The sequence below is a fragment of the Peromyscus eremicus genome, chromosome 9 (assembly GCF_949786415.1).
Source record: "Peromyscus eremicus chromosome 9, PerEre_H2_v1, whole genome shotgun sequence".
Taxonomy (NCBI): Eukaryota; Metazoa; Chordata; class Mammalia; order Rodentia; family Cricetidae; genus Peromyscus; species Peromyscus eremicus.
Window position 1 is genome coordinate 82,382,127 of NC_081425.1, and position 25,003 is coordinate 82,407,129.

A 25,003-nucleotide genomic window follows, 5' to 3' on the forward strand; every position below is an offset into this window, starting at 1 on the left:
CACACCGAGCTCGCTTCCACAGAAAGTTCTAGTCCCTCACAGCTCTCTATTTCTACAAGGATCTCCTTTCTTGGGGTTGGGGGTGACTTTTGTTTTCTTTTTCAGCCTCTGTAGCCAAGCTGCCGACAAGTCTCCCTGCCTCTGCCCCTGCAATCCTGACCCTTCCGTGTGCCCTCTGTCCAGGCCCAGGGCCACCACTCACTCCTGCTTCTCCTCTCCTCACTTTGAGCCTTGTGAAGATGGCCTTTACCTGATGGTTTCCCTGGGAGCGTCCTACCTCTCCACAGTCCCTCCTGACCAGAGTGACCCCTCTAGAAGACTATCCTCGAGAGTGGCCCTGTGCTGGCTGCCAGTCCATAGTAAGGAGCCCTGAGCACCTGGAGCTTGAGAACTCAAAGTTTATATGAAACAGGTTGCCTCTACCCCAGGAATCACCTTTCTGGCCGCATGGAGACCTCTGGATCTCTCCAAGTAGGGTTCTTCTTACAAGGGAAGAAGAGAGAGCGTGGCTCTTTGGGATATCATTAGTAAGGACATAAGAGAAAGATGGGCGTGGAAATATGTTACGGATGCCAGATTTTTAAAAACCACTCACCAAAGATTTATGGAGTTGCTGCTCTAGGCCAGGCACCCTCTAACCCGGAAGCTCTTCCATACTGCTTTCTGAAACTTAGTACGGGTTCCCTCTCTTTCTGTAGTCACTCTGCTCTTGGGCATTCCTTGAGAAACCTGCCCACACCCAGTTCTAGTATCGAGTGCAGCTGGCTCTAGCCCCAGGTCTGGGAGTGGACACATCAGAGTACAACATTGCCGTGGAGTGGTGATTCGCTTGAGACCATGCATTCAAACCAAGGCTCCTTTCTGAGCCAACCCAGGCATTCTCTCTTGGTGATTCTTCATGTGGTCCACAGCAATGAAGAGCATGGACACACCTCAGAGACAACACCACTGCCTTTCCACATGTTAAAGCACATGTCTCAGCACAATAAGCCACATGGATGTTTTTGATTTCCCAGTATATACAGGCAGTTATGTTCCCACCAGACCCTGCTAAGTGTTCAATAGCATTATGACTAAAATAAATCTACCTGTGATGGCTGATCATGATTGCACCTTGATTGGATAGAGAATGACCCAGGAAACCAGGAAAGCACACCCCTGGGTGTGTCCGTGATCATTCCAGATTAACTACAGAGAAGGGAAGAAAACTGCCCTGAACATAGGCAACGCCATGCTATAGGCTGGGGTCCTGGATGGAATGAAGGGAAAGGAGGAGAAATCCAGCTCGGAGCCCAGGCAGACTCCCTCTCTGCATCCTCGCTACCACGATGTGAGATACCCTGCTCACCATGCCTTCCTACCATGATGGGAGGAAACCCCTGAAGGTGCAAGAAGAATAGCCCTTCTTCCCTTAAGGTGCTCAGTCTGCTGTTTCATCAGAATAACGTAATGCCCAAATTAGCAGTCGTTTCTTCTCTTAAAGTACTGGTTACCATCTATTGGGAGAATGGTCCTGCAGGCTGGCTTAGTAGAAAGTTGTCACTCAGTAAAGTGCCTTAAAGCCTGTGTAAACCCTGAGCTTCTCAGGGGGCAGAGATGCCCTTCAGTGTGTAACTGATGAGACCTCAGAGAGAGTGAGGAGTTTGGGGCTGGTGACAACATATGCACTCTGAACAGGACAGTTCCTAGGGCATGATCTGCCCTACGACTTTCCAACTGCCCAACACACAGATCACCTGTTTGGCTTTCTGTCACAGTGAAGACCCAAGTCCTGCCATGTGTAGGCGGGGCCACCATGGAGGTCTGGGGGAAATGAATTTTAAATCCATACTCAGAGCAATATGGGGAAGAGACTAAGGAGATAGCTCATCTGATACAGTGGTTACTTCACAAGTGTGAGGACCTGGGTTTGAGTCCCAGAAACCAGGTAAAAAGACAAGTATAAGGGGCACCTGCAGTCTCAGATATGGGGGGATGGGAGGCAGAGGAGAGTCGCTGGAAGCTCACTGCCCTTAAGTGGTGGAGTTCCAGGCTGTTGGGAGAGCCTACGTCAAACAGAAGGTAGACAGCATCTGAAGAGGGACAGCTGAGGTTGTTCTCTGGGCTCCACAGACATTTAAACACATGTGCACACAGGCAGGCACGCGCGCACACACACACACACACACACACACACACAGAGTGAGGCAGATGTGGAGCCACTGCTCATGATCAATACAGTGTGAAGCAGTGATAGCAAAACCACCTTTGTTCTCCAGGCCCAAATGAGGCTCTTCGGAGTGCAGAGAGGAAAGAGAAACCTCCAAGACCTCTGGCCACTGGGCAGAAAGGGTCCTTGGCTGTCCATGTTGAGGAGTTGAGAAATGGAGAGACAAAGACACTGGGCATCTTGTAGGCCTGTGTCCCCACCCTGTGTCCCCACCCTGTGTGCCTGGCTGCTGGCCCAGTGACCAGCTGAGAGTGGGCCCCTGACAAAAGCCAAGAGATGGACGAAGATGAGCAAACCTGCAGATTTCAGGTTGACATAAGGTCACATGCAGAGGCCGGTGGCGGGAATGGACCTGAGCCACACTCCATCCATAACCCGGGAGACCTTTGTGATCTGGGGGAACTTACGCTGCAGCCTGTCCTGGCAACTGAGGTGTCCGCTCAAACACCAGCCCTCAGAAAGCAACCTGGTTTTTTTTTCTGCCCTCTCCTCCCTTCATCTCTCCCCACTTCCCTCCCTTCCCTTCTCCTTCCTTCCCTCCCCCTCCCCCCCCCCCGTTCCCTTCCCTGGTGTGTGACTGTGCAGTTGGGTACAGTGCACTGATCTCCCGGAGGCACACTCTAAAGCCGGTACACTACCTTCTAGGGTGACCAGGAGAGCTCTAGCTGAGGTAACACGCAATCACAAAGGTGGACATACAGTCACTTCAAGAGCCATGCTCTGGGCGTGCTGATTAATTCATTGCCGTTCAGCTTGTCAGTTCCGCGGCTCTCCAGAGCCTGAGATAAGCCTTTGTCCTTGACTCTCTCCTGTTCAAACAAATTTTGTGAATACTTGAATGAAACATACAAAGCTCCTTATCAAACCCATGGATTCCGGGGAGCTGAGTGGGGCTGACAAACAAGACAGAGGGGGGCAGGGGTGGGGGGGGGTGGCGGCGGCCATGTCACTCAGTGAGAGAGGGAGACGCAACCAGCCCCCCAGGCTTGCAAAGCTGCGTGAGAACAAATCAGGTGTGCAAGTCCAGGGAGAGGGAGCCAGAGCTGGGCCTTGGAGCTCCTGGGCCAGAGAAGAGGATGCTTTCAGCCACCCTCTGCTCGGTGGATGTCACCTTGCTTTCCGCCTGTCCTTGCAGGGGTGACAACATGGGGTGCATAACAGAAATAGAGGGTGGGGGACGAAGAAGCCATGGTCCCATTCAAGGGCTTCCTAGTCTGACTCCACTTGAATCTTAGAGTCAGTTCTAGCTCTGATATTGAAGAAGAAGAAAACTGACCTTTTTAACAAGCTCAAACATCAACTTCAGAGTGGAACTAGGAAAATTCAGCAGGTAGGTAGTTTTTATTTTCATGTTGTCAAAGGACTGCCACGATATCCACTGCCCAAGGGTCACACCTAGCATCGAGAAGTAACACCCTCCTTCTTTGGGGCCCCCTATATATTTTTAGTCTGTAGAACAACAGTATAGCTACTCACAGTTGAAGCTGTTTATTGGTGAGAAGTAAGGAAGTGAGTTCCCCACCCAGAGAGGCATCCAAGCAGAAGCTGAACTGCTCATCGAGAGTTTTCTCAAAGTTTGAGCATCCACAGAGAGATGAGGGTGACAACCAGAACAAGATCCTCTGTCTCCCACAGCTGGGTCCTGGTGACTTGGATGCTCACAGAAGACCCAGGTGGGAGAGAGAGAGCTAGCAATACCCCATGGAACAGTCAGTGACCCATGCTGCCCCCAAGTGCAAGAGCAAGAAGAATTCTCCTGGCCAGCTGCCCAGAGTCACAGTAGTCACTGACCATCTTCAAGAAGACAGTAGGTATTTTTTGACTTTTCAAGGAGTCTCCACAGGGACATGAAAAAACACTTCAGCATGACCCTTCCATGGAGAGCATGTGTAGAGAGCGGGGTATGAGATGTCTTCCTCTATTGCTTTTTGTCCTATTGACTTTTGATGGGGTACTATAACCAGACGCTCACCATTTTTTGAAGAGGCTGGTTGACTCTCGAGTCCTTGGGATCTGCCTGTCTCTGCATCCCCAGTGCTAGTATGACAGGTATGAGCAGCCTTGGCCAGCTTTGTATGTAGATTGGATCTCAGGACCTCATACTTGCATAACAAGCACAAGTCTTGAGCCATTTCATTGGCTAAAGGACCCATAAATCACACATCCCATTGCAGATGCACACCAAATGCTGTTACGTTCCAATCATTCCAACATATACATCATGGTTAAGCTAGTACCGGGGGCCAGGAAGCCCTGTGGAGACTCACAATAAAAACCAAACCGAGCAATCTGCACGGATGAGCCCCTCACCAGCTGCCTCGATGTGGTGTGATATTTAATCATGATCCTACCACATACGTGATTTCAAAGTTTGAGCAAACCCCTAGACTCTCAGAGCCTCAGTTTCTCAATCTATGAGAAGTCTGTGGAAGTGGGGCTAAGAGCAGTGTTTGCAAGAATGACTTTCTGTACAAGGTGAAGTCAGGAGACCAAAGAAGGGAGCAGAGAAGGGAGAGGAAGTTAGCCATGAGTGAAGTCACTTTGTATAGAAAGAGCGACTTGCTCAGGGCAGGGTCTCTCCCAGATCTCCTGGGCACGACTGCGCATGTCTGACCACAGACAGCTTAATGTCAGAATCCTCCAACAGCCTGCGCGTGTCACACGTGCACTTCAAGTGGGCATTTCCAGTTATTTTTAAACCGGAATGAGACGGCTGAACTCGTGGCTGACAGGGTGACAGTCTCCCACCTACAGTGAGGGGGCTGTCATCTGTTTGGATCCACACTTGTAGCCCTCGAGAATGACTAATAATCGATGTGTTCAGCAAGTCAATCACAGCTCTGTCTGGTTCATGCTTATTTAGCAAGGCGGTTGCAGCACACAAGAAAGACACCAGGCTGGGTGTCATCGGAGAGGCACCCACACCAGGCGTCTCCAGGAAGATGTGACTTCAGATCGATCCGCTCCCTCATCCCAACCCACAATGTCATCATCTGGTCCTCAAGACAGTCCTCTCAGACATCTATTATTACCATCTTGTGTAGAAAAGGAGCATTTTATCGAAATCTCTCAACCCTCTCTTCATACACATTTGCATGCAAATCCCAGAGCAGGTGTGCCAGTTTGCTTTGGATGACTTTCCTCGTGGATGGATAGCTTCCTCGCCCCACTCTGTTCCTTTCCTTCTGCCTCATGATCTCACTTTGCAAGTCATCTCCCCAATATCCAAGCCACCAGCTCCTATAGCAATCTACCAGGTACTCCCCCGCCCCCGTACTGTCCTCCATGCTCACACGGTTATCTGTAAGAACTCTGATTCTTTTGCTCTCACACAATGGGATCCTATATTATAGACTTTTCTGTGTTAGAAGCAGACCTCTCTGGGTGAGCTCGTCTGTGTCACACAGTGATCCTCACTGGAGAGAGGGCCTGCTGTGCTTATGCCCACTCCTCTCCTGCTGGGCACCTACCTTGCTATTTCAGTTAACCTCATTCGAGACAGACAGACTGCAGTAAGCATCTTCGAACACACATACACAGACAGACAAACATAAACACACAAACAGACAAACATACACACAAGGGACACACACAAACATATACAAATACACAAACAAACATACACAGACAGACACACATACACACATATACACACAGACAAACATACACATAGACACACAGACACACAAGTACTGGCACATACGAATACACACACACACAAACACACAATAACACACACAGAAACAGACCCATACACATAACATTTATACACGAACATTTACACAGAAAAAGAGACACACACAAACATACACACAGACAAACCACACATAAAACAGACACATACACACAGACACACTTCCTTCCCACTTCCTCATTTAAACAGCCTAGACCCTTCCATCATTGTTAAGTCAGAGAAGAAAGCCAGACTTACAGATATTAAGGGCTATTTCTGACATCACATGACCCATAAGTGCCATCAGCAGTGGGAGACACCAAACACTGTATTGCTCACAATTTAGTATCTGATGCCTTCCCCCACCTTCCCACTACCCACCCCCAAAACAGTTTCTATTGATCTGGGCTACGCTTGCCCTGGGGTCCTACCTACCAATAATGTAATCAGGTCTCTCAGAGAGTGTCCCAGGGACTCTGGGCAAAGAACTCATTGAGAGCAGTAATCAGGAGCCCATACCAGCATGTGGCAAGGACTTAGGGAAGGCAACCTAAAAAGTCTTTGTTCATTCAGAGAGTCAGCGTCAGACACTAACAGTGCCCCAGGCCAGCAGAGAGTAGAGGGCTCACTCAGCCCTCCCTGAAAGTGTGTGAATATCCCTGGGCCTAGTCCATTTCCCTGCTGAGGGATGGACCTCCTGGGCAAACTGTCCAGGGCTTTTCAGGTCCCCACGACTAGAGAGGTGGGTTGTATAGCCCTGTCATAATTTCCACACCATGTAGCCCCCCTCTGGGAACAGGAAGAAGAGACATTCCTAAGGAATCTTGCCATCTGGCAAGCTGGAAAATTGGTGCCCAGGACAGCAAGGAGGCACTTCCAACATGTGCCGTGGCACTGGGATGGGGTGGGCTGTGAACCTGGGACTTCCTGGCCTCCTCATGCTGGTGCTTTTGTTGTGAATATATATATGTAAACCTGTGTTCTCTCCATGACCCCAAGGACCTGCAAACAAGCTTGAAATCCTGAGTTGTGAGGCCCAAACAGGCCCAGGTCCCAGTCTCAAATGTGCCATCTGCCTGGTTATCTCGGGAGGAGTTTTAAACTCATGAAGGTTCCTGGGGGCATTAGTCCTCTGGAATTCCATGAACTGTAAGAAATATTTTAAAAGGCTTTATAACTCTGAAAGCACTCCACCGTAGGCCGTCAAGAAAATATCAACGTGCGTGTGATGCTTGTGGGACTTTTCGCAAACCTCCCTGTGGTGGCCTCAGCCTCCAGGGTGATGACTTTTCCACAAATGACACATCTCTTGATGTATGTGGATCCTCTACAAAGTCTGTCTAAACCAAGTTTGTCTGCTGCTGCTGCTGCTGCTGCTGTTTGTAACTTGTCATCCGCAGGGTCCCCAGAGTCACTGGCTGGGGCTCAGCCTCCTGACTGCGGGTGCCTCTCTGACTAACACAGCAATGAATGTGGAGTAGGTGTGTGTCTGACAGGGAAGGGCTGGCATGTGCACTGGGAACCTTTCTCCAAGTACAAAGGCCTTGTTTCTGCAAGGTTGTCTTCACTCGCCTCAGGGAAAGAGCCATTTAATGTGAATTTCCCTTTCTACCATGGGGTAAATTCTGCAGGCAATTAGGCTTCTCTGTTTTCTTGGGAAAAAGAATCACCTTCTGACCAGTCTCAGAAAGACAGAAGTTGCATGTTCTCTCATAGGCACATCCTAATTCTTAATGTCTGTATACATGTAAATAAGGGGGTGCAAGAGTGAGTATAGATTATGAAATTAGGTAAGAGACCACTCGAGGAGAGAAAGAGTTATTAAAGGTTGCTGTAACGCGAAAATGGGAAGCAGACTACTGGGGGGAGGGGCACAAAGGAGGGAGGGGTGGTGGAGAAGGGAGGGAGGGGGGAGAAACAACAAGAAATGTTGTTTGAAAAATGTCATAATGAGACCTAATCCTCCATAAGCAAATAGAAAATAAACAAAAGGAACAGAAGTCACCTTCCGACATAGAGAGAATGGACCTTTCTGAGTGGCTCCTGTGGGTGAGCCTGTGTGGAAACCTACACCAACCCGTGTGTGGGGGAGGGGTCATCCTTATCCTTCTGAACTCTGAAATGCTCACTCTTCTGGAAAGCCAATCAAATTAATGGAAAGTGTGAACTCCACGCTAACAGAAGACTAATTCATAGCAAAGGTGGCAATGCCACATGTCCACACCTCAGAGTGCACACCCACACCCTCCTTTCCTCAGGAGGGGAGGAGGGTTAGCCTCAGTGCCATTTTCTAATATGCAGGGCCCAGCTCCTCCTTCAGAGGGTATGTGTCCCCGTGTGATCCCTGCTTTAATCCTACAGCCAGAATTCATGCAGCTGTGGTGACCCTCAAAGTCATCCATGTCTTAATGGCTGTGGGGACCTGCTCAGCTCCGCGGGTCTGTGGCCACTTTGAGGCAAGAGTAGAATTCCTGTCCTATTCAAGATTGCTGCTGCACATTCTGTTTCTGTCCCTCAGGGAGGATGGGACATCAGTTATGCCCTCCCAGAACACCCCAAAGCCTTGCTCTTCCCCTCTGGGGAAGAAGGAAGAGACTATTACTAAGCCACCATTAATAATCCCTTAGGAGTTGCATGCTAATGCCCCAGCTCAACCAGGAAAAAGGTAAGCTGGGTTGGAGGAGGAGGAAAGAGTACGAGCTCTCACAGGCTGGCTCAGCACACGTATCCTCACCTGGACCATGAGTTTTGAGGAGATCCGGGAGCCGGAAGGGAAGCATAGTTGCCTTTGTGGGACAGAGGAACAATCTTGGATTGTCACACACTAATGGGTATGTTTAGCTGGCAGGGCTTCAAATAGTCCCCCATCTGGCTGACCCCTAATCTATAGCTCATCAGACCATGCAGATGCCCGCCGACTCTCCTGTTCTGTGACCGTGCTCCAGGTCAGAGACAGGCTACAGTGGTTCATCTCCATTGTCAACCTGTTTGCATTTAGAAACTCCTAGAAAACTGAGACAGATCTCTGGGGTGTCCGAAGATGTTTCTAGAGAGGATGAACAGGCTCCGGGGAAGAGCCACCTGAATTCAGACCATGCCAGCCCGTACGGGATAGCAGGGGAAAGATGGCAGTCCTTAAGTGCAGATTCTCTGTTCTTAGCCCCCACAGTGTGAGCTGTTCCACCTCCCCACAACCTCCCACCATGATGGACGAACCATCTAAAACCCCGATCCCAAAACACAGCCCCTAAGCTAGTGGGACCAGGCCTTTTTGTCACGGTGACAAATAGGAAACCAGTACACGGAGCCGTGTTCAAGGCTTGGGAGTGACTCAGATCAGTTGTTGAGCATTGAGGAGCCTTCACTCCCAAGCTGGGCAGGACACCTGGTCTGGACTTAGTGATGGCAAGGATGCCTGGAGAGATGAACAAGGTGCTAGGAGACACCAGGGAATGACTGCTCTGCAGATCAACCTTTGCACCTGTGTCCATCCCTCCTTCCGTCACTGCACTTGAACCACACCGGACATGGCCATCCCTCCCCTACTTCACCTGGCCCCATCTCACCAATCTTCCCCTCAGGTCCTTCCCCTCTGCCTCATGTCCTGACACCCTGCTGACCTCTAGTTCCCAAGAAGGCCTGTGACAGCATGCCATAGCCACTTATGGTCTACAGGGACAACTTGTCTGACTTGTACACCACTGTGGCCCATCTCATAGCACCATTCCACATGCTAGGTTAAAAGTGGGGAGGAGAGAGCCTGCAGCACAGATATTCATGCCCCGCCCCCCTGCTCTGCTTCCTGGCTGCTTTGTTAAATGAAAGAATAAATGAATGAGCACAAGATGGAGTCTGAGGGAGGTCAATGAGTGTTGAAACTAGAGAGGCCCAGTGAGGCCCAGGCATCACATCCGTCCCTCATGGAGACTTTCGAGGGCTTCCTGGAGGAAGCAGCATTTAAGCTGCTTGGAGGTGTCTCTAGCTATGAACCACAGGTTGCTCTCCTGTGTTCTTTACAAGTTCAAAGACTACTGTGTATTATTCACAATAGCAGACAGGCCTCCATAACCACCAGATTGTCTGTATAGATTCCCAGCTTTCTACTCTATCATTGGGCTAGAACCCGTGTTTACTGGAGGACAGACGGGCACAGGCTGTGGTAGAGTTAGACCATGGCAGCACCCTCTGTTCCAAGAGCATCTTTTGGAGATCACATCCTGGAATGCTGCCAGGTACTTGGTCAGCCTCTTTGTTTGGGCTGTTCCAACACGCCTTGACCTTCTGTTTTCTTTATGTGCACACACCCACCCCATATCCACATCAGACCCTTGACACCTAGGGCAAGAGCGCACCTGGGGGAGCCCCATGTGCATGCTCACCACTGTGTGTGTCCTGCCCACAGTCCTGCAAAGAAAGGCTGGGGTCATCATGGGGTCCAACACCTGAGGAGCAGGCTTTGAGGTTGCTTGTGCCCCAAGAGGTAAAGACTGTTGTTTCCGGGTATTTGGAGGGGGCAGTGTTTTCTACCGAGCAATTTCATGACTACTCAATGGTGAACTGTGATCTGGAAGACATACTTGCCCGGCATCCAGTCTCAGCTCCACTACATCCTTAGAAACAGCTCTAAAACTCGGCATCATCGTTTGTGAAACAGCAGCTCCCTGAAATTACTGCTGTGGTTTCCAGAAACTGATCTTTGAAATTCTTCTGTTAATCGGCTTTTCTTCCAGGGATAAGGTCTGAAGGAACAGAGAACATGGAAACCCATAGAATGGGGGAGCTGCCAGCAGGTCCAGGTGAGGAGAGGAGCTAGAGAAGATACTCACTGCAGTGATAGGACAAAGGGAAGCCAAGCACTGGTGTGACAGGAGCCCACTGTGGCCCTGAGGGGAGGTCACAGGCCTGGCAGTATAAAAGATGCCGGCATCAAAGTCAACTAGGATTTTCTACAAAACATACATCGCTAAAATTAACTTCAAAAGTGGACATTTCATCAGATGAAACTCCAAAATGAATTGGAGGGAAAAGTTAAAGGATTGCATTACTAAACATTTTACATAGAAATACAGGCTCAAAAAGTTTTTTTTCAAGAGATAAACTGTTTCCAAGGTTTATAAACTGTTCCAAAGTATCAAAACATGAAAAAATGGTAAACAATTCATTTTATAAGTTGAAACACTTCTTTCTTTTTTTTTTTTTTTTTTTTTTTGTGTGTGTGTGTGTGTGTGTGTGTGTTATGTGCACCACATATATGCAGGAGACACTGTAGCCAGAAGAGGGTGTTAGATCCTAGAACTGGTTTTATAGGTAGCTGTGTGCTACTATGTGGATGCTGGGAACCAAATCTGTGTCCTCTGCAAGAGTAACAAACACTCTTAACCACTGAGCCACCTCTCTGGCCCCTCTACCATATTTGAGACCCGTGTCTCTTCAATGAACCTACAGCATGCTGTCTAGCTAGACTGGCTGGTCAGTGAGTCTCTGGGACGTTCCTGTCTCTGCCTTCCCCAGCACTGGGTTACAGATGTTACACATCTCTCATGTCATTTACATTGAGTGCTGGGTATCTACACCACAGTGCTCATGCTTATGTAGTAAGCATTTCACCTACTGAGTCACATCCCCAGTCCCAAGTTGGAATAGTTTTAATAACTGTGCCTGACAAATACAATATACAAAAAAACAATCCATAAGATCACATCACTAGGGGATTTATATGTAAAAATTCTAAATAAATATGTATATGTATCAGCTTTCAGAAGGATGTTAAAAGAATAATGAAGTATGATTAGGCAAAATATAGTCTGGAAACATTGGGTTCAAAGTCAATTGATATATCAAGTTAAAAATAGTAAGAGAAGGCATGATTGTACCTTTGCAATCCTATTCAAATGTATTTACACAGAAAGTTCTGTGAAAGGAGAAATTGTTAGGCTGGATTTAATCAAAATAAAATACCTTTTGCTCTTCTCAAGATCATTGAGAATGTGAAAAGATGATGCACAGATGTGGAGAAAACCGTTGTAAGCCATGCATCTGATAGAGAAAAAATATGCATCTAGAATGTATCAAAAACTCTTACAACCCAATAAAAAGGAAAACAGCATGCAGTTTTGAAAAGAGGTGAAGTATCTGAGCAGACCTCCACCAAAGACTACACTCCGGTAGCCAATAACACAGAAGAGACATGCCACAATTGGTCTGAAGGATGTAATATTAGAGTAAGATCAAAATGATAGTTCAGTGTCCATATGTCACATCTGTCAAGATGTCTCTAAGCAGCAGGACTGGAAATGTCGAGGAGAACCTACTTCAGCAAGGTAGGAGCAGGGAGATGCAGGACATGACTGTGCCATAGTGAGGACGGACTGGGTCACAAGAAAGACATGCGTGCAAGTGTTGGGATGATAGATGAGTTCTAAGACTTGATTGCTGTGGAAATTCCCATTATACACGTTCACTAAAACTCACCTAACTGTGCCCAAAACGTGGGCCAGTTTTACAGTGGATGTGTCGCACCCAACAGTGCTGATCTCCAGCGTGTCTGGAAAGCTCTTCAGAAATCCCATTCGTTGCTACCTCTGACTAGCAAAGTGAGAAGTCAATGTGTTTGTCTTGTTTGGGATTTTTCCTTCTTTTCCTGTCAATTAGTGTCACTGCATGTGGAATGTCCTTTAAATTCTCCCAAGGAGGACGCTGTAAGGATTGTGGAAGATACCACCTCTTACACAATTTCTTGTATTGGGATGGGTGAGCAATAAACAGAAAGCTTTTCTCTCTCTCTCTCTCTCTCTCTCTCTCTCTCTCTCTCTCTCTCTCTCTCTCTCTGTTTAAAAAGAAAATCGCCTTAATTCCATCTCCTTGGCCCAGATATGGGCTCTTATCTTCCAGAAACATGAAGCACCCCAGGTAACATTAACAGCTGAGGCAGTGTTCTCAGGAAGGAGACTGCCTGCCCCACCCGACCCTGTCTATAGGGTGCATTACCTGCACTGATCTTCCCTTCTGACTTGTAGCTTCCAATGCTCCCAGCAGGAAGATGTGCACAGTCCTCACAGATGGAGACACATGAGCTCAGCAGGTAAAGCATAGAGCATCGCCCATGGAGAGGTAAGCTAGGAGTCAATGTGGCACTCTCTCTCTCTGTCACACACACCCCTGAAGAATGGGGTGAAGGGTCAAAACCCGGGGTCATCAGGTCCATTCTGACTCAAAAGATGGCAGGTCTCCTGAAGACTCCTGGGACACGCTCTGTGCATCTCTGAACTGAGTTTCTTGGGCACCTTTCAATATTTTTGTGAAAATGACTTTGAGTAACCATCTCTCATAATCATGTGACAGTGGGGTTCCTGGCAGTGGGGAACCCTAGGAACCAGACTGTAGTTTGGGCTTGGTGTAACTCACCAATAAAGAGAACTGTTCCCCCCACAAAGCATCATACTTTTGAGGGCACTGTCTTAGTTAGAGTTTCTATTGATGTGATAAAACACCATGACCATAATCAACTTAGGGAGAATAGTTTTTCTGCTTGTACTTCCCAGTCAAAGTCCATCACTGATGGAAATCAGGGCAGGAACTCCAGCGGGAACCTGGAGGCAGGAACTGAAGCAGAGGCCATGCAAGAACTCTGCTTACTGGCTAGTTCCTCATGGTTTGCTCATCCTGCTTTAGTTAGTTAGCTAGTTAGTTAGTTAGTTAGTTAGTTTTTACATTTTTCCTTTTATTGAAAATAGATTTTTTTTCAAATAAACATACTGATTATGAGTCCCCTCCCTCTCTTCCTCCCAGTTCTTCCCCATCTCCTTTTCCATCTGAATCCACTCCCTTTCTGTCTCTCAATACAAAAGAATAAGCTTCTAAGAGATAATAAAATATAACAAAATAAAATACAGTAAGATAAAATAAAAACTATCATATCCAAGATGGACAAGACAAATAGAAGAAAAAGAGTCTAAATCAGGCACAAGAACCAGAGACCCACTCATTTGCACACTCAGGAATCCCATAAAAAACACTAAACTGGAAGCCATAATATATACGCAGAGAACCTGGTGCAGACCCATGCAGGTCCTGTTCAGCTTGCCTTCTTATAGGCTCCCAGAACCACCAGCCCACAGTGAGCTAGGCCCTTCCACAACAATCAGTCAAGAAAACACACCACAGACTTGCCCACAAACTCATCCGGTAAGAGAATTTTCTCAGTTGAGGTTCCCTCTTCCCGAAGGACTCTAGCTGCTCTCAAGTTGACCTAAAACTAGGCAGCATAGGCACTGAGGGAGACTGGAGAGCCCACAGGGAGGGTCAGCCAGGAAGAGCATTGTCACACCCTGTGCGGGCAGCAGGTGGCAATACAAGGGGCAACTTCCCTTCCAGCTGCCAACATGTGGGCAGCAGACAAGGCAGGGCAGAAGCCCCAGAGAAGGACAGTGCCTAAGCTGGTCCTTTAGCCTGGCATCATCACCCTGTGTCCTGCCTATAGACCCAAGGAAGCAGAGGTCAGGCTGACATACGTCATAGTTTGGCTGAGGCCAAAAAGATGGACATCTGGGAGGCAGAATTAGCTGTATGGTGCAAGAACAACTTCTGGATCCAAAAAATAAAGTATTCAAAACCTACGTAAAGTGGTCTCCAGAAACCTGCAGGATGTTTTGGTAGGTCTCTGATGAGTACTGGGCTGTGCTTGCCTAGCATGAAATACCACAAAATGGGACAGCCAGCAAGTAGGAGGTTGTTCAATGTCTGTTGCCAAAGCGATCAGACAGGGAAGTATTCACACTGTACAGGGATAGTGGAACACCCTCAAGGTCCCCTGTACAATGAATGGAAGGGGCCTCTGGACGTGAGTCTGGCTCCCTCCAGTGAACACCACTCCAGACCTACCCAGGAACTCTCAGAAGCCAACTAAAACGGACCAAAGAAGCCACAGGTAGCAACTGGTTTCCAGAGCCAAATCCACTTCCTTGAAAGCAGTGGTTCTCAACCTTCCTAATGCTGTCATCTGTGAACATAGTTCCTCCTGTTGTGGTGACCCCACCATAAATTATTTTCATGGCTACTTTATAACTGTAGTTTTGCTACTGTTATGAATCATAGTGTAAATACCGGCATTTTCCAATGGTCTTAGGTGACCCCTGAGGAAAAGTTGTTCCACCCCTGAAGAAGTTGCGACCCACAGGTTCTCACCACTGCGTTAAAGAAAGGCAAGAAAACCCAGACACCTGACTGCACCCGAGGCGTCCTGTCCATTAAGCGCCACAAACCATCAGCTGCACCAAGAAGTAGGACAGCGTGGACTGTAAACAAACAGGATGTCTGTGTGAAGATGGAGATGGAGACCAGTAGAGACAGTGGGGTTGGCAGCTACTTCAACAGCCGTTAGTGGAATGCACCCCAAAATGGGGGAGAGGAGCAGGGAGAGGAGAAAGAGGGAGAGAAAGGAGGGAGGAAAAGAGAGAGAGAGAGAGAGAGAGAGAGAGAGAGAGAGAGAGAGAGAGAGAGAAGGGAAGAGAGAGGGAGAGAAAGGCCAAAGAAGAAAAACAACATATATGACAGATATGTTTGACGGCATGGGATTATCGAGGGATTAGACACTCCAGGACGAGGAGACCAATGGACCTGAAGACAGAGAATGGGCTGATCCTGCAGGAAGTGAAATATTGAAAGCTGGTTGGGCCTCTGTGGGTCCTGGAGACAATATTAAATCATCAAACAGAAGCATAAGATGAAGGGAAAGAAACTTTTTTAAAACTAAATAATAGTTAAGCATTTCCAAACTTGATGAAATTTATAAACTCCCGGATTCAGAGTCAACACCCCCAGGCAGGATCAACACACAAAAGAACTGAACCCAATATGTCAGAATCAAATTGCTGGAATCAATGACTAGAATAAAAAATGCAAAGCAGCCAAAGAAGAAAAGACAAATCCCGGGGATTCTTCTGGGGCCAAGGTTGTGGTTCCCCAGAGGGGAAAGAGTGGTTGCCTTCTAGCCAAGGTGGAGGCCCCCCATCCCAGGGGCTTAGGGGTCTGAAGAGGGCTTCGTTGGGAACACAGACCCTCAGATCCACAGGAAAGGAAAAACAATTAAGCCTTAATGGGGAGAGCTATCAGAACGCCCAGACGAGACTAGGGGTGATGGGACAGTCACAGCAGGGACAGGTACAAGGGCACCAGTCAAGTGACATGTAGCAATTTGCATTCCTAGACTCCGGGAACAGAAGGGATGGCATTGGTTTAGTCTTTGGATACAGACCAAGGTCTGGCCTTGGAATCAAGAACACAGGGTGTGGAGGGAGTTGCACAGAGCGATGACATTGTCAATATCGGGCCGTCCCCACTGGAGAGGCCCGACCCAATGCCATGCGGGTAGGAGTACAAGTGTGTGCACCTCCGCTGTCAGAGATGAGGGCTTCTTCACCGGAAGTTCACCATGTCCGCTCCATCATCTGAAGACCTTGTCAGAGAACAGGTTTGGCCTGAAGAGAGGCTAAGACACACTCCCAGGCAGATCCCATGATGCTGATGTGGCTGCGGTCCTCCTTCACAGAGCAGCGGCACAAACACACCCAGATAAAACGGTATTTTATGTGTTTCTCTTGCCCTCGCTCCAGTATGCCTTTTCAGAGGAAGTACGCTGTCTCTAAATAATAATAATAATAATAATAATAATAATAATAATAATACCTTCCATCCTTCCCCACCCTCCCTGTCAGCCCAAACCCCACTCCACAGACAAGTGTCAGGGAGCTGGCTGCTCTCCAAATCTGCCTGGCTCACTCACTCTTAAAATACCCTCAGCCATAGATGCTTCTAGAATGTGAACTGACCTGGAACACTTTTCGTCAAGGGCAGCAAAGCTTTCAAGCAGTTTCTTGGAACAGAAGAAGAGACGGGGGACTGTTGCTGAAAATGAGACTTAGCAGATCACACAAGCAGCAAAAGGAGAGTGGCCCAGAGGCTGCTGGGAAGGCCAGCTGCCCCAGCTGCCTCAGAAAATCAACCTTTTACACAAGACGTGGGGCCTTAGCAGACACTTTGGAGACTGCCATGAGGAGACAGCAAGATGCCCTATGTCGATTGGAGGGTGGGGCAGGCAGGGAGGGAGGGAGAGAGTGCAGGGAGCCCATGGAACATTCTAGAGCCTGACTTCAGAGTTGTGTGGTCTCAGGGTCAGTGGTACCTTGGCTTTCACTCTGGTCTCCTCACTTATTACATGTAGATTTTAAACAGCTTTCTAAATCTCACTAGGTCATCCATCAGCTAAGGACATGGAACTCACCACACCAGTGTGTGCAGAGGATAGGAAGTGTTGTGCTGTATGTTTGATTGCACAGAACACCCAGCCCACTGTCTACACAGAAATAGGCACCGTCCATGCCCCTCCTTCCTCTGGCTTCCACTGTGGAAGCACTTGCTAGGGCCGTGGCCAAGACCCCCGCATATCCTTCTGGTTATTTTTCAGCACACACAGGCAGCATGCCTTTCTCTCTTCCTCTGCCTCTCCCAGGCCCCCTTTGACAAGTCTCCCACATTCCACCCACACTGCAGCGTGGAATTCAAAAGGCAACAGTCACCCTCAGTGGGGTTTGACAGGTGACAACACAAAACAGTGTCGTTTTCTCATCAGGCATTCAGAAGGTGCTGACGCTATGATTGGCTGTCTCCTGCCCACTGCCTCTCTCCATGCCCAGTTTGTCCCCTGCCCCGGTGCCCAACTAGATGACCTGCTTTCCAGTGTCTGCTCACTTCGTAGCTTACATCCCAAGGCCGGGGGTTCCCCACTTTATGAGAAAGAAAACTCACATTGTGCCCACAAGTTGCCAGCTGGTCTCAGAACCAAAGCTTCCTTCGGGGCTCCGAGCTCACTCTTGACACTGCAGGCAGGAAGCCTGTTGGAAGTGACCTCAAGTCCAGGACCACAAGTCCCTGCCTCAGTGGCTGCATCCCTGCAGAGTAGCTCAGCCCAGCCCCCTTTGTCGGAGGAAGTATGTCACTATGGGGCAGGCTTTGAGGTCTCAGAAGCACAAGGCAGTTTACTTCCTACTGCCTGCAGATCAAGATGTAGAGCCCTCAGCTCCTTCTCCAGCACCACGGCTGCCTGCATGCCACCATGCTTTCTGGATTTCCCTCCCCAACTTCCCTCACCCTTCTCAGCCTGTTTCTTGAGATCACCTCCTGATACGCCACCCACACCCCCATCTATGCGTCAGCATCCACCTTCTGGAGAATCGATGCTGGAATTATACACAAACTTACTCCGTGAGCACCGTGAGGCTCCACTGTGTGCAGTGTACACCGGAGACGGATGACCCTGGAGCCAATGTCCAGGAACCTGCCCTCGTCTCTTGAAGCTTGGACAGATCTGAGGTTTCTTAGAGAGGACCCCAGCCCATGCTCCTGTCACCCCTGTCACTCATTGTCCTAGAAGCTGGTGTCTAAGACTATAGTGATTCTACAGATTCTATAGAATCTCCCCTCTCACATCTTCTCTCTCAGAAGTCACAGCCACACCCCCTCTTGAGCTGTGGAAGACCCATGCTGCCAAACCGATCCTTCATGGCTCTGCCCAGGGGCAGGATGGAGGCATGCGACTCCCTGTGCCTGAGGGAAGTATCTGTGGAGCTCACACCCCACGAAGGTCCCTCCAGCCGAAGCAAAGGCTGCACTTGGCAGACCAGCTTCCAGGACAGTCCTGTCATCTACCTAGAACCTCACCTCTAGTCTAGGTTTGGTTTGGGGGCTGATAAGACTGGGGTAGAGCTTGCGCGTGTCACAGACTGGTGTCACTGTCCCGGAAGCTTAAGTGGCTACCTCATTCTCTTCACCCACTCAACCAGCATTTGTTTCAAAACCCAGTGTCTTCCGGTTACTCTGGATGCCAGTGGGTTCCGGTACATAGCGGAGAATACCGGATTCGGCCCATGAGCTCACAGGGTGGTCTAGGAGTGTAAGGCAAACCAGGAACAGTGGTGGCTGGAGGTGCTGGAGCTCTGGACCTACCCCAAGCTCAGAGCTTTTCCTTTGGGCTCAGTCCTTTCTTGAGTACTCCAGAGACTCCCAGTGACGAACTCTCTTACCATTTACCACTGCCTCTGGGAACTGTCTCTTCCAGTCTTTGCTCTGCCAACGCCTAGTCATCAACTCTCAGCCCCTCCTGGGTCCTCTCCTGACCTCAGCCTGTCCACCTCCAGCCACCTAGTCAGCATTCCATGTTACCTTCGCTGTCTTCATCCCTACCTGTAGACACTGCTTCTCTTCTTTGTTCCCCTCCCCCACTCTGCAGCTCGAACTCAAATACACCCCGATCCCACCTCTGTTCTTGGGACACCAACAACGCTGCCTAGTGTCTGCCTAGGTCACCTCAAGACCCCAAACAGATGCTGGAGCTCCAAGCATAAAATATCCATTGCAAAGATCAGGAAGTAGGATCTGTGACATCACTTTTTAAAAAGAAACGCACAAACCCAGGCACTGGAAGACACTGAAGGCAATGTCTTCACAGGCTTTGTGGCTGCTCTGAAAGCAGGTGCATACTGGAGGGATGAATGGAAGGATGTTGTGGAAAGACCCTGCAGCCTCTGCCATTAGACATCTGCATCCCTTCCTGGGGGAGGAGACCCCCATCAGCTCCTGAGAATGGAAGCAGTTATCCTAGGGAACCCTGGGGGAGAGGACTTGGCGGCCATTGGGATTCTGTATGCTGAACTCTGGTGGTCACCCATGGGAACAGAAGACTGGGTCCTGGCTACAGTGCCCCTCAGTGCTCAATCAGAGTCCACTTGACAAGGTTTATTAAAGAGACTCTGGGATTCTCCTGGTACCCTGGCACCAGGCCTTCAGAACCACCCATCTTTCAATAGAGAAGTAAGAAGACTGTGGCCCCCAGCTTTTCTCCTTGGCAACACTGAACACAACCGAGAGTGAAGCCTCCGTATGAAGCCTCCAGGTGAAACCTCCGTGTGAAGGCAGATGTCACCGTGGACCTGAACTCCAGGCCTCACAGAGTCACTGAGCTCATGGTACTTTCCAGTGGGGTGCAGACGCTGTTGGAAGAGGACAGAATGCTCCTTTCCTTTCAGCTGAAAGCTGGTGGAGCTGAGACCCAATGCACCCTGTCTGGAGCAGGGGCTCAAAGTGCTGCCGCCTTTAATGGAGAAGTGGCCACTGTCCCCTAAAACCTCATGGGACAATGCACAGCAGGTATGCTCAGACACTCTGAGTGGGACCATCCCTCCTTGGCTCTGGGTTCCCTTCCTTGGGGCCAGAGATCACCCCTTTGCTTGGCGCTGATACCCTGGAATGGTAAAGAAAGCAATGACCCATGAGTCATATTTCCTACGAGGAGATAGGCATGTCTGAGCAGGAGAGGATTGAAACCATTAACTGCCCTCTGCAGGGTTCAAGGCTACAGATGACGGTGAAGCTGGGGTCTAGCTGACTCTAACCCACAGGAGAGGTGACCAAGACAAGATGACATAGAAGGGACGCCATCTCCCAGGCTACATATTATCACCTCTGTCATTTGAGGGACCAAGAAGGAGACACAGCCTACATCTGTTCCTCCTTTCCTCAGAGGCAATGGTGTCCTGGCTTGAGGGTTAGTTGCACCATCCAGCCTCAAGCTCAGGAGTAGAAACATTCAATTTCCACTCTATGGAAATAAGCACATGCCTCAACCATTCCGCCTTTGTCCCTAACTCTTTGTGACTTCTACTGGCTGACTTGATGTCCCAACTCTGGTCTGGCTGATGCTTGAGAAACAAAACGCATGGTACTGTGGCTTGTCCTGGCCTCTGCGGGCCTGCAGCTGGACAAAGGTGATAGCCCCCGGGCCTCCAGTCCCTGACTAGCACAGACCAACATCCGTAGTTCCCTGACTGTGGCTTCAGGTTCTCAGAGCTTTGTTAGAGCAAATTTCTCGTGGGAGTTGGGCTGTGATGGAGGGTACAGACCTGCGCCCTCATTGTGAAGTCCGCACAGAAGCATCACCCAGGCAGAGGAAGGGGTTTCAAGAAGCTGAAGGAAGAACCCTCAGTACACAGATGGGAATAGTCTAGACCCTTGAGATACTTAGGGTCATAAATCTAAAGTGAGTAGGTAGGAAAACCCCTGGGGCTGGGCCAAGAAGGACACATGAAAGATGGAGATGCTGGCCCTCTGTTGGCCATCCTGCCCCAGTCCACCCCTACCGACCCCTGCTGTCACCATCCCATCTGTTCCTGGAGTCTCTGGAGTAGGGACATCCTTGTATGGTTGTAGCGGGGTGTTGCACAGACGAGGATAGAAAGATCCGGGAATGAACCCTGGGAAGGATCAGAGAGAAGAAAGATGACAGAAACCCCTGCACCCTGCCTACCAAGCCAGTCCCCAGGTCATCTGGTGGCCACCCTTGACCAGTGTTTCCCAGACTGTTTCCAAAGACCGTTCACATCTTTCGCACAGCTTAGTTTACTCTGAGGTATTGACCATAACCCAGTTTGCAAAGTGGGAAAGAGGCTCAGCGTCGATAACCCAGTAAGTAAAGGGTAGACCAGATGCAGGTTTCCATGAATCTTGCCAAGCAAGACAGCAGGGTACCAGGAGACCATACATCTGTGGAGGAACTGTGGGAAGAAATAGTTTACCAAAGATGCCGACCATGTGTGCGGGAATGTGTATAAAGGCTGACTGTGGGGGGTGGCGTGTGAGGGGGTGGAGGGTTTGTGTATGTGTGGAAAGAGAGACAATGTCTTGGCTCTGGCTGGAAACTTTGTTACAGAGGCTATGCTTCTATCTGTTTTTCTCATTGTCTTTCACATTTCTTACAATGTTACTTCTGTAATTAGATATTTAAAAACAGTGTTTTTCAGGCCGGGGAAACTCCTTCAGGCGGTCAGGCTTGGGGTCCTGGGTCTAAACTCCAGAGCCCATGGAGTGGAAGGAAAGAAGAGCCTCCTGACCCCGAGTTGTTCTCTGACATCCGTGTGTGTACTCTGATGAACACACAGACGATAAATACACAAACAAATGTAATTTTAAAAGGTTTTAAAAGCCAATGTTTTCTCCGAAGCCCTTGTAAGTTTAAGTGAGAGAGGGCAAGCTGGGTAATGAGGAAACAAGCTCCGATCTGGGGTAAGGAAACTTGGCTCCCCTCCCAGCAATCCGATCTTTTCCTGGCCTACTGTGTGGCCTTGGCCTGTGCCATTTCCCTCTCTGAGCTCTGTTTCTCTCATCTATAACCCGAGCTTTGGGCCAAAAGTGCCTGCAGATCCTTTGCTTATATCCTCTGTAGGTCACAGTTGCTTCAAAGAAGAAAGATGCTCAGGAAGTCCCAGGACCCAGCCTTAGGCTCTGGGCTTCCAAGCCCATCCCTCCTCCCTTCGGGATGGAGGCCACAGCCATGGCTACTCCAGCCTCTGCTGGAAAGATTGAGAAACAGGTCCCCGTGAATCTGACAAGCTGTTTCCAGCATACTATGTCTCAGCAGGGTTTTCCTACCCCTTGTGTCTGTTTTCCAAAGTCTCCCACACCAGGCACAGTGGCTTTCTTGTCCTTTTGCCCAGCTGTCCAGACCTCTGCCCCCTCAGGGGATGGATACACACTCCCCTTTTTCTTCACAACAGGGTCTCTCCTAGCAGGTCCCAGGCAGGTGGCAGCTTAGAACCTCCTGGAGTCGTCGGGACGTGCTGATCCCTGCTTTCACTCTTGGGTCTGTCTCTACTCTGTCCAGATGTTTACACAGCTGGCTGGATTACTTAACTGCACTGACATCATATACCTTGATATTTCCTCTACGCAGAAATGGCTCAGATGGGAGAGGAGTAAGCTGTTGAGAATCAGGACATTCCCACTTAGGGAGAAGGCTTTGGACTCGATCACTTACAAACACTTCCCTTAGCCTCAAAGGCCTCAGTTTCCCCATCTGCAAATTGAAGAGGTCTGTTTGGGCTGCCTCAGAGTACCTTTGAGTGCATAAAATGGATCTGAAAGACCACTTCCTTCTCCACGCAGATTTGAGGCCCAGAATGGGAGCTGATTCTACATGACTGGCAACTAAGGATAAGATCTGCCAAGAGACAGGTAGGGAGATGTCTCCAAGTGGTTCTGGGTGCCAGGAGCTGTGCCAACCTGCCCATGGCTGGCATTTCTTCCAAGTCTCGAGTCCAACAGGTCTGGCTTTCTTTTGGCTCCTGAGACTGAAGCTCAGAGAATCACAACTTCACCAGACAGCAACCTGGCACCAACCGGATCCCACCCACACCTGACTGGACACCTACAGCCTTAAATGTTTCCAGCGCTCATGCCTGACTTGCCTTGTTCTTGAGTTTAAACTGTGACACAAGGCGAGTCAAAAACTGATGTTAACATACTCGGGACCAAGGTGGGTACCCGGTGCTGAGAGGACGTTGCTTTGGTGATAAGTGGCCTAGAGAAAGTGGCATTTACACTGGTCTTTGAAGATCAAGCAAGAGCCTGCAGGCAGTCTCTGTGGGTACATACTGTCTGTGGCTGATGACCTTAGCTAGTGCTCATTCTGGCCGCCCCCGCTTTCAAAGCATTCTCTTCAGAGGGAAGACCCAAGAGCACTGGATCTGAAAGATAACTCTATAGTCAAGGGTGACCTGCTGGCCCAGGCTTCTCCTATTTGTCTGTTCCTCAGGTCCTATCCTGTTTGTGCCCCAACATCTGGCACAGGGCAGGGCCCAGCTCACATTTGTAGAGCAAGCAAACACATCTGCAGGAATCCTCTCTAGCGGCAGCAGGCCGGGGGAACCTTGTTGATCATGTGTATAGACAATAAGCTGCCTCCTTTCACCTCCCAAGGCACTACACTACCCAAGCCACACTCCAAGCAGGGCACAAGTAAGTTCCCTACTGACTTGTGAGATAAAATAGCATTGATCCAAAGTTCCCTGATTAGCATGTGGTAGAGGCAGGATTCATACACAGGCCACAGGGACCTCAAAGCCCATGCATGCTCTTAATGTCTCTTTAGCATGCTCTAAGCAGTGTGCTCTTTCCTCCTGGGAGAAGGACCGTGCTCTCAGGCCTGGGATGCCACAGCCCTTGGGACCCATTCTGAGCCTCCTTCTCCTCCCACATCTGTTGTTACTCCCCTTCTGGGCCAGTTAGACTTTGCCTCCTGCTCGCTGTAACTCATACGTGAGGGAAGCGGGAGCCAGGGCCTGTGGCCTGACATTCCACGCAGCCAGGGAAGAATGTCTGGTGCACTCAGAGTTTGTTTTGTTAGCCTGCGGTGGGATTTCTCAGAGGCAGATCCCTATACCTCCCTGGCTTCTCAGGTCGCCAGCCCATCCCCTCAGCACTGTCCTACAAGGTCTTAACTCTGGAAGACGAGAGAAGGGGGAACTCTACCTCCAGCCCCTCCCTGCATCTCATCCTGCACACTTCCTTCCCCCTATTCTGCTGCAAACCCCCACCAGGATGGAATGCCTCTTTCCCTCTGGAGCAAGAACAGAGGTGTTTTTAAAACAGTGTTTCTTTTCAAGGCACGGTCTCCAAATACTGGCTGGCCCTGAGAGACGCCTGAGAAAGAAAGAGGCCCCGGAAGCCACAATGTATGATGATGCTATGTGCTCTGCCTGTGGGTCCCCAAAGCCCATGAAGACCTGCAGTATGTCCCAGAAGTGCTCGGTACCCTCACAGCACGTGTTCCTAATGCAAGGCTGGAACTGGGGGGGAGGGGACTGAAGCTCTAAAAGGAGCCCCCCCTCTCTACAGACTTGTGCCCCTGGAGCCCCTTCTCACACTAAATACATGCCTGGCTTCTCCTGAGGAGGGAAACTTCTCCACAGAAAGGGCTTTCCCTGCTAACTCCAAAGGCAAGAAGCTAGGTTAGGAGGGACAGCTCAAAGGAGGGTGGGAGCACCCCATGCAGGCTCCTGAGCTGCTTGAGTACCGTGCATGCTCCAGTCATGGCAGGACACAGGACAAGCTATGACATCTCCGAGAGGCTAGACTTACCTCCTTGCTTCTCCAGAATCCTGGGCTGTACTTGAGGGATGGAAAGGTGGGTGCCTAGGCCTCTAGGAACTGATCCTTAGGACAGCAAGTTCCCCCTTTACAGTAAAGAGAGGTCATATGAGGGTCCCTGGGTCCTGTACATGCCATCTGGGGAGGAG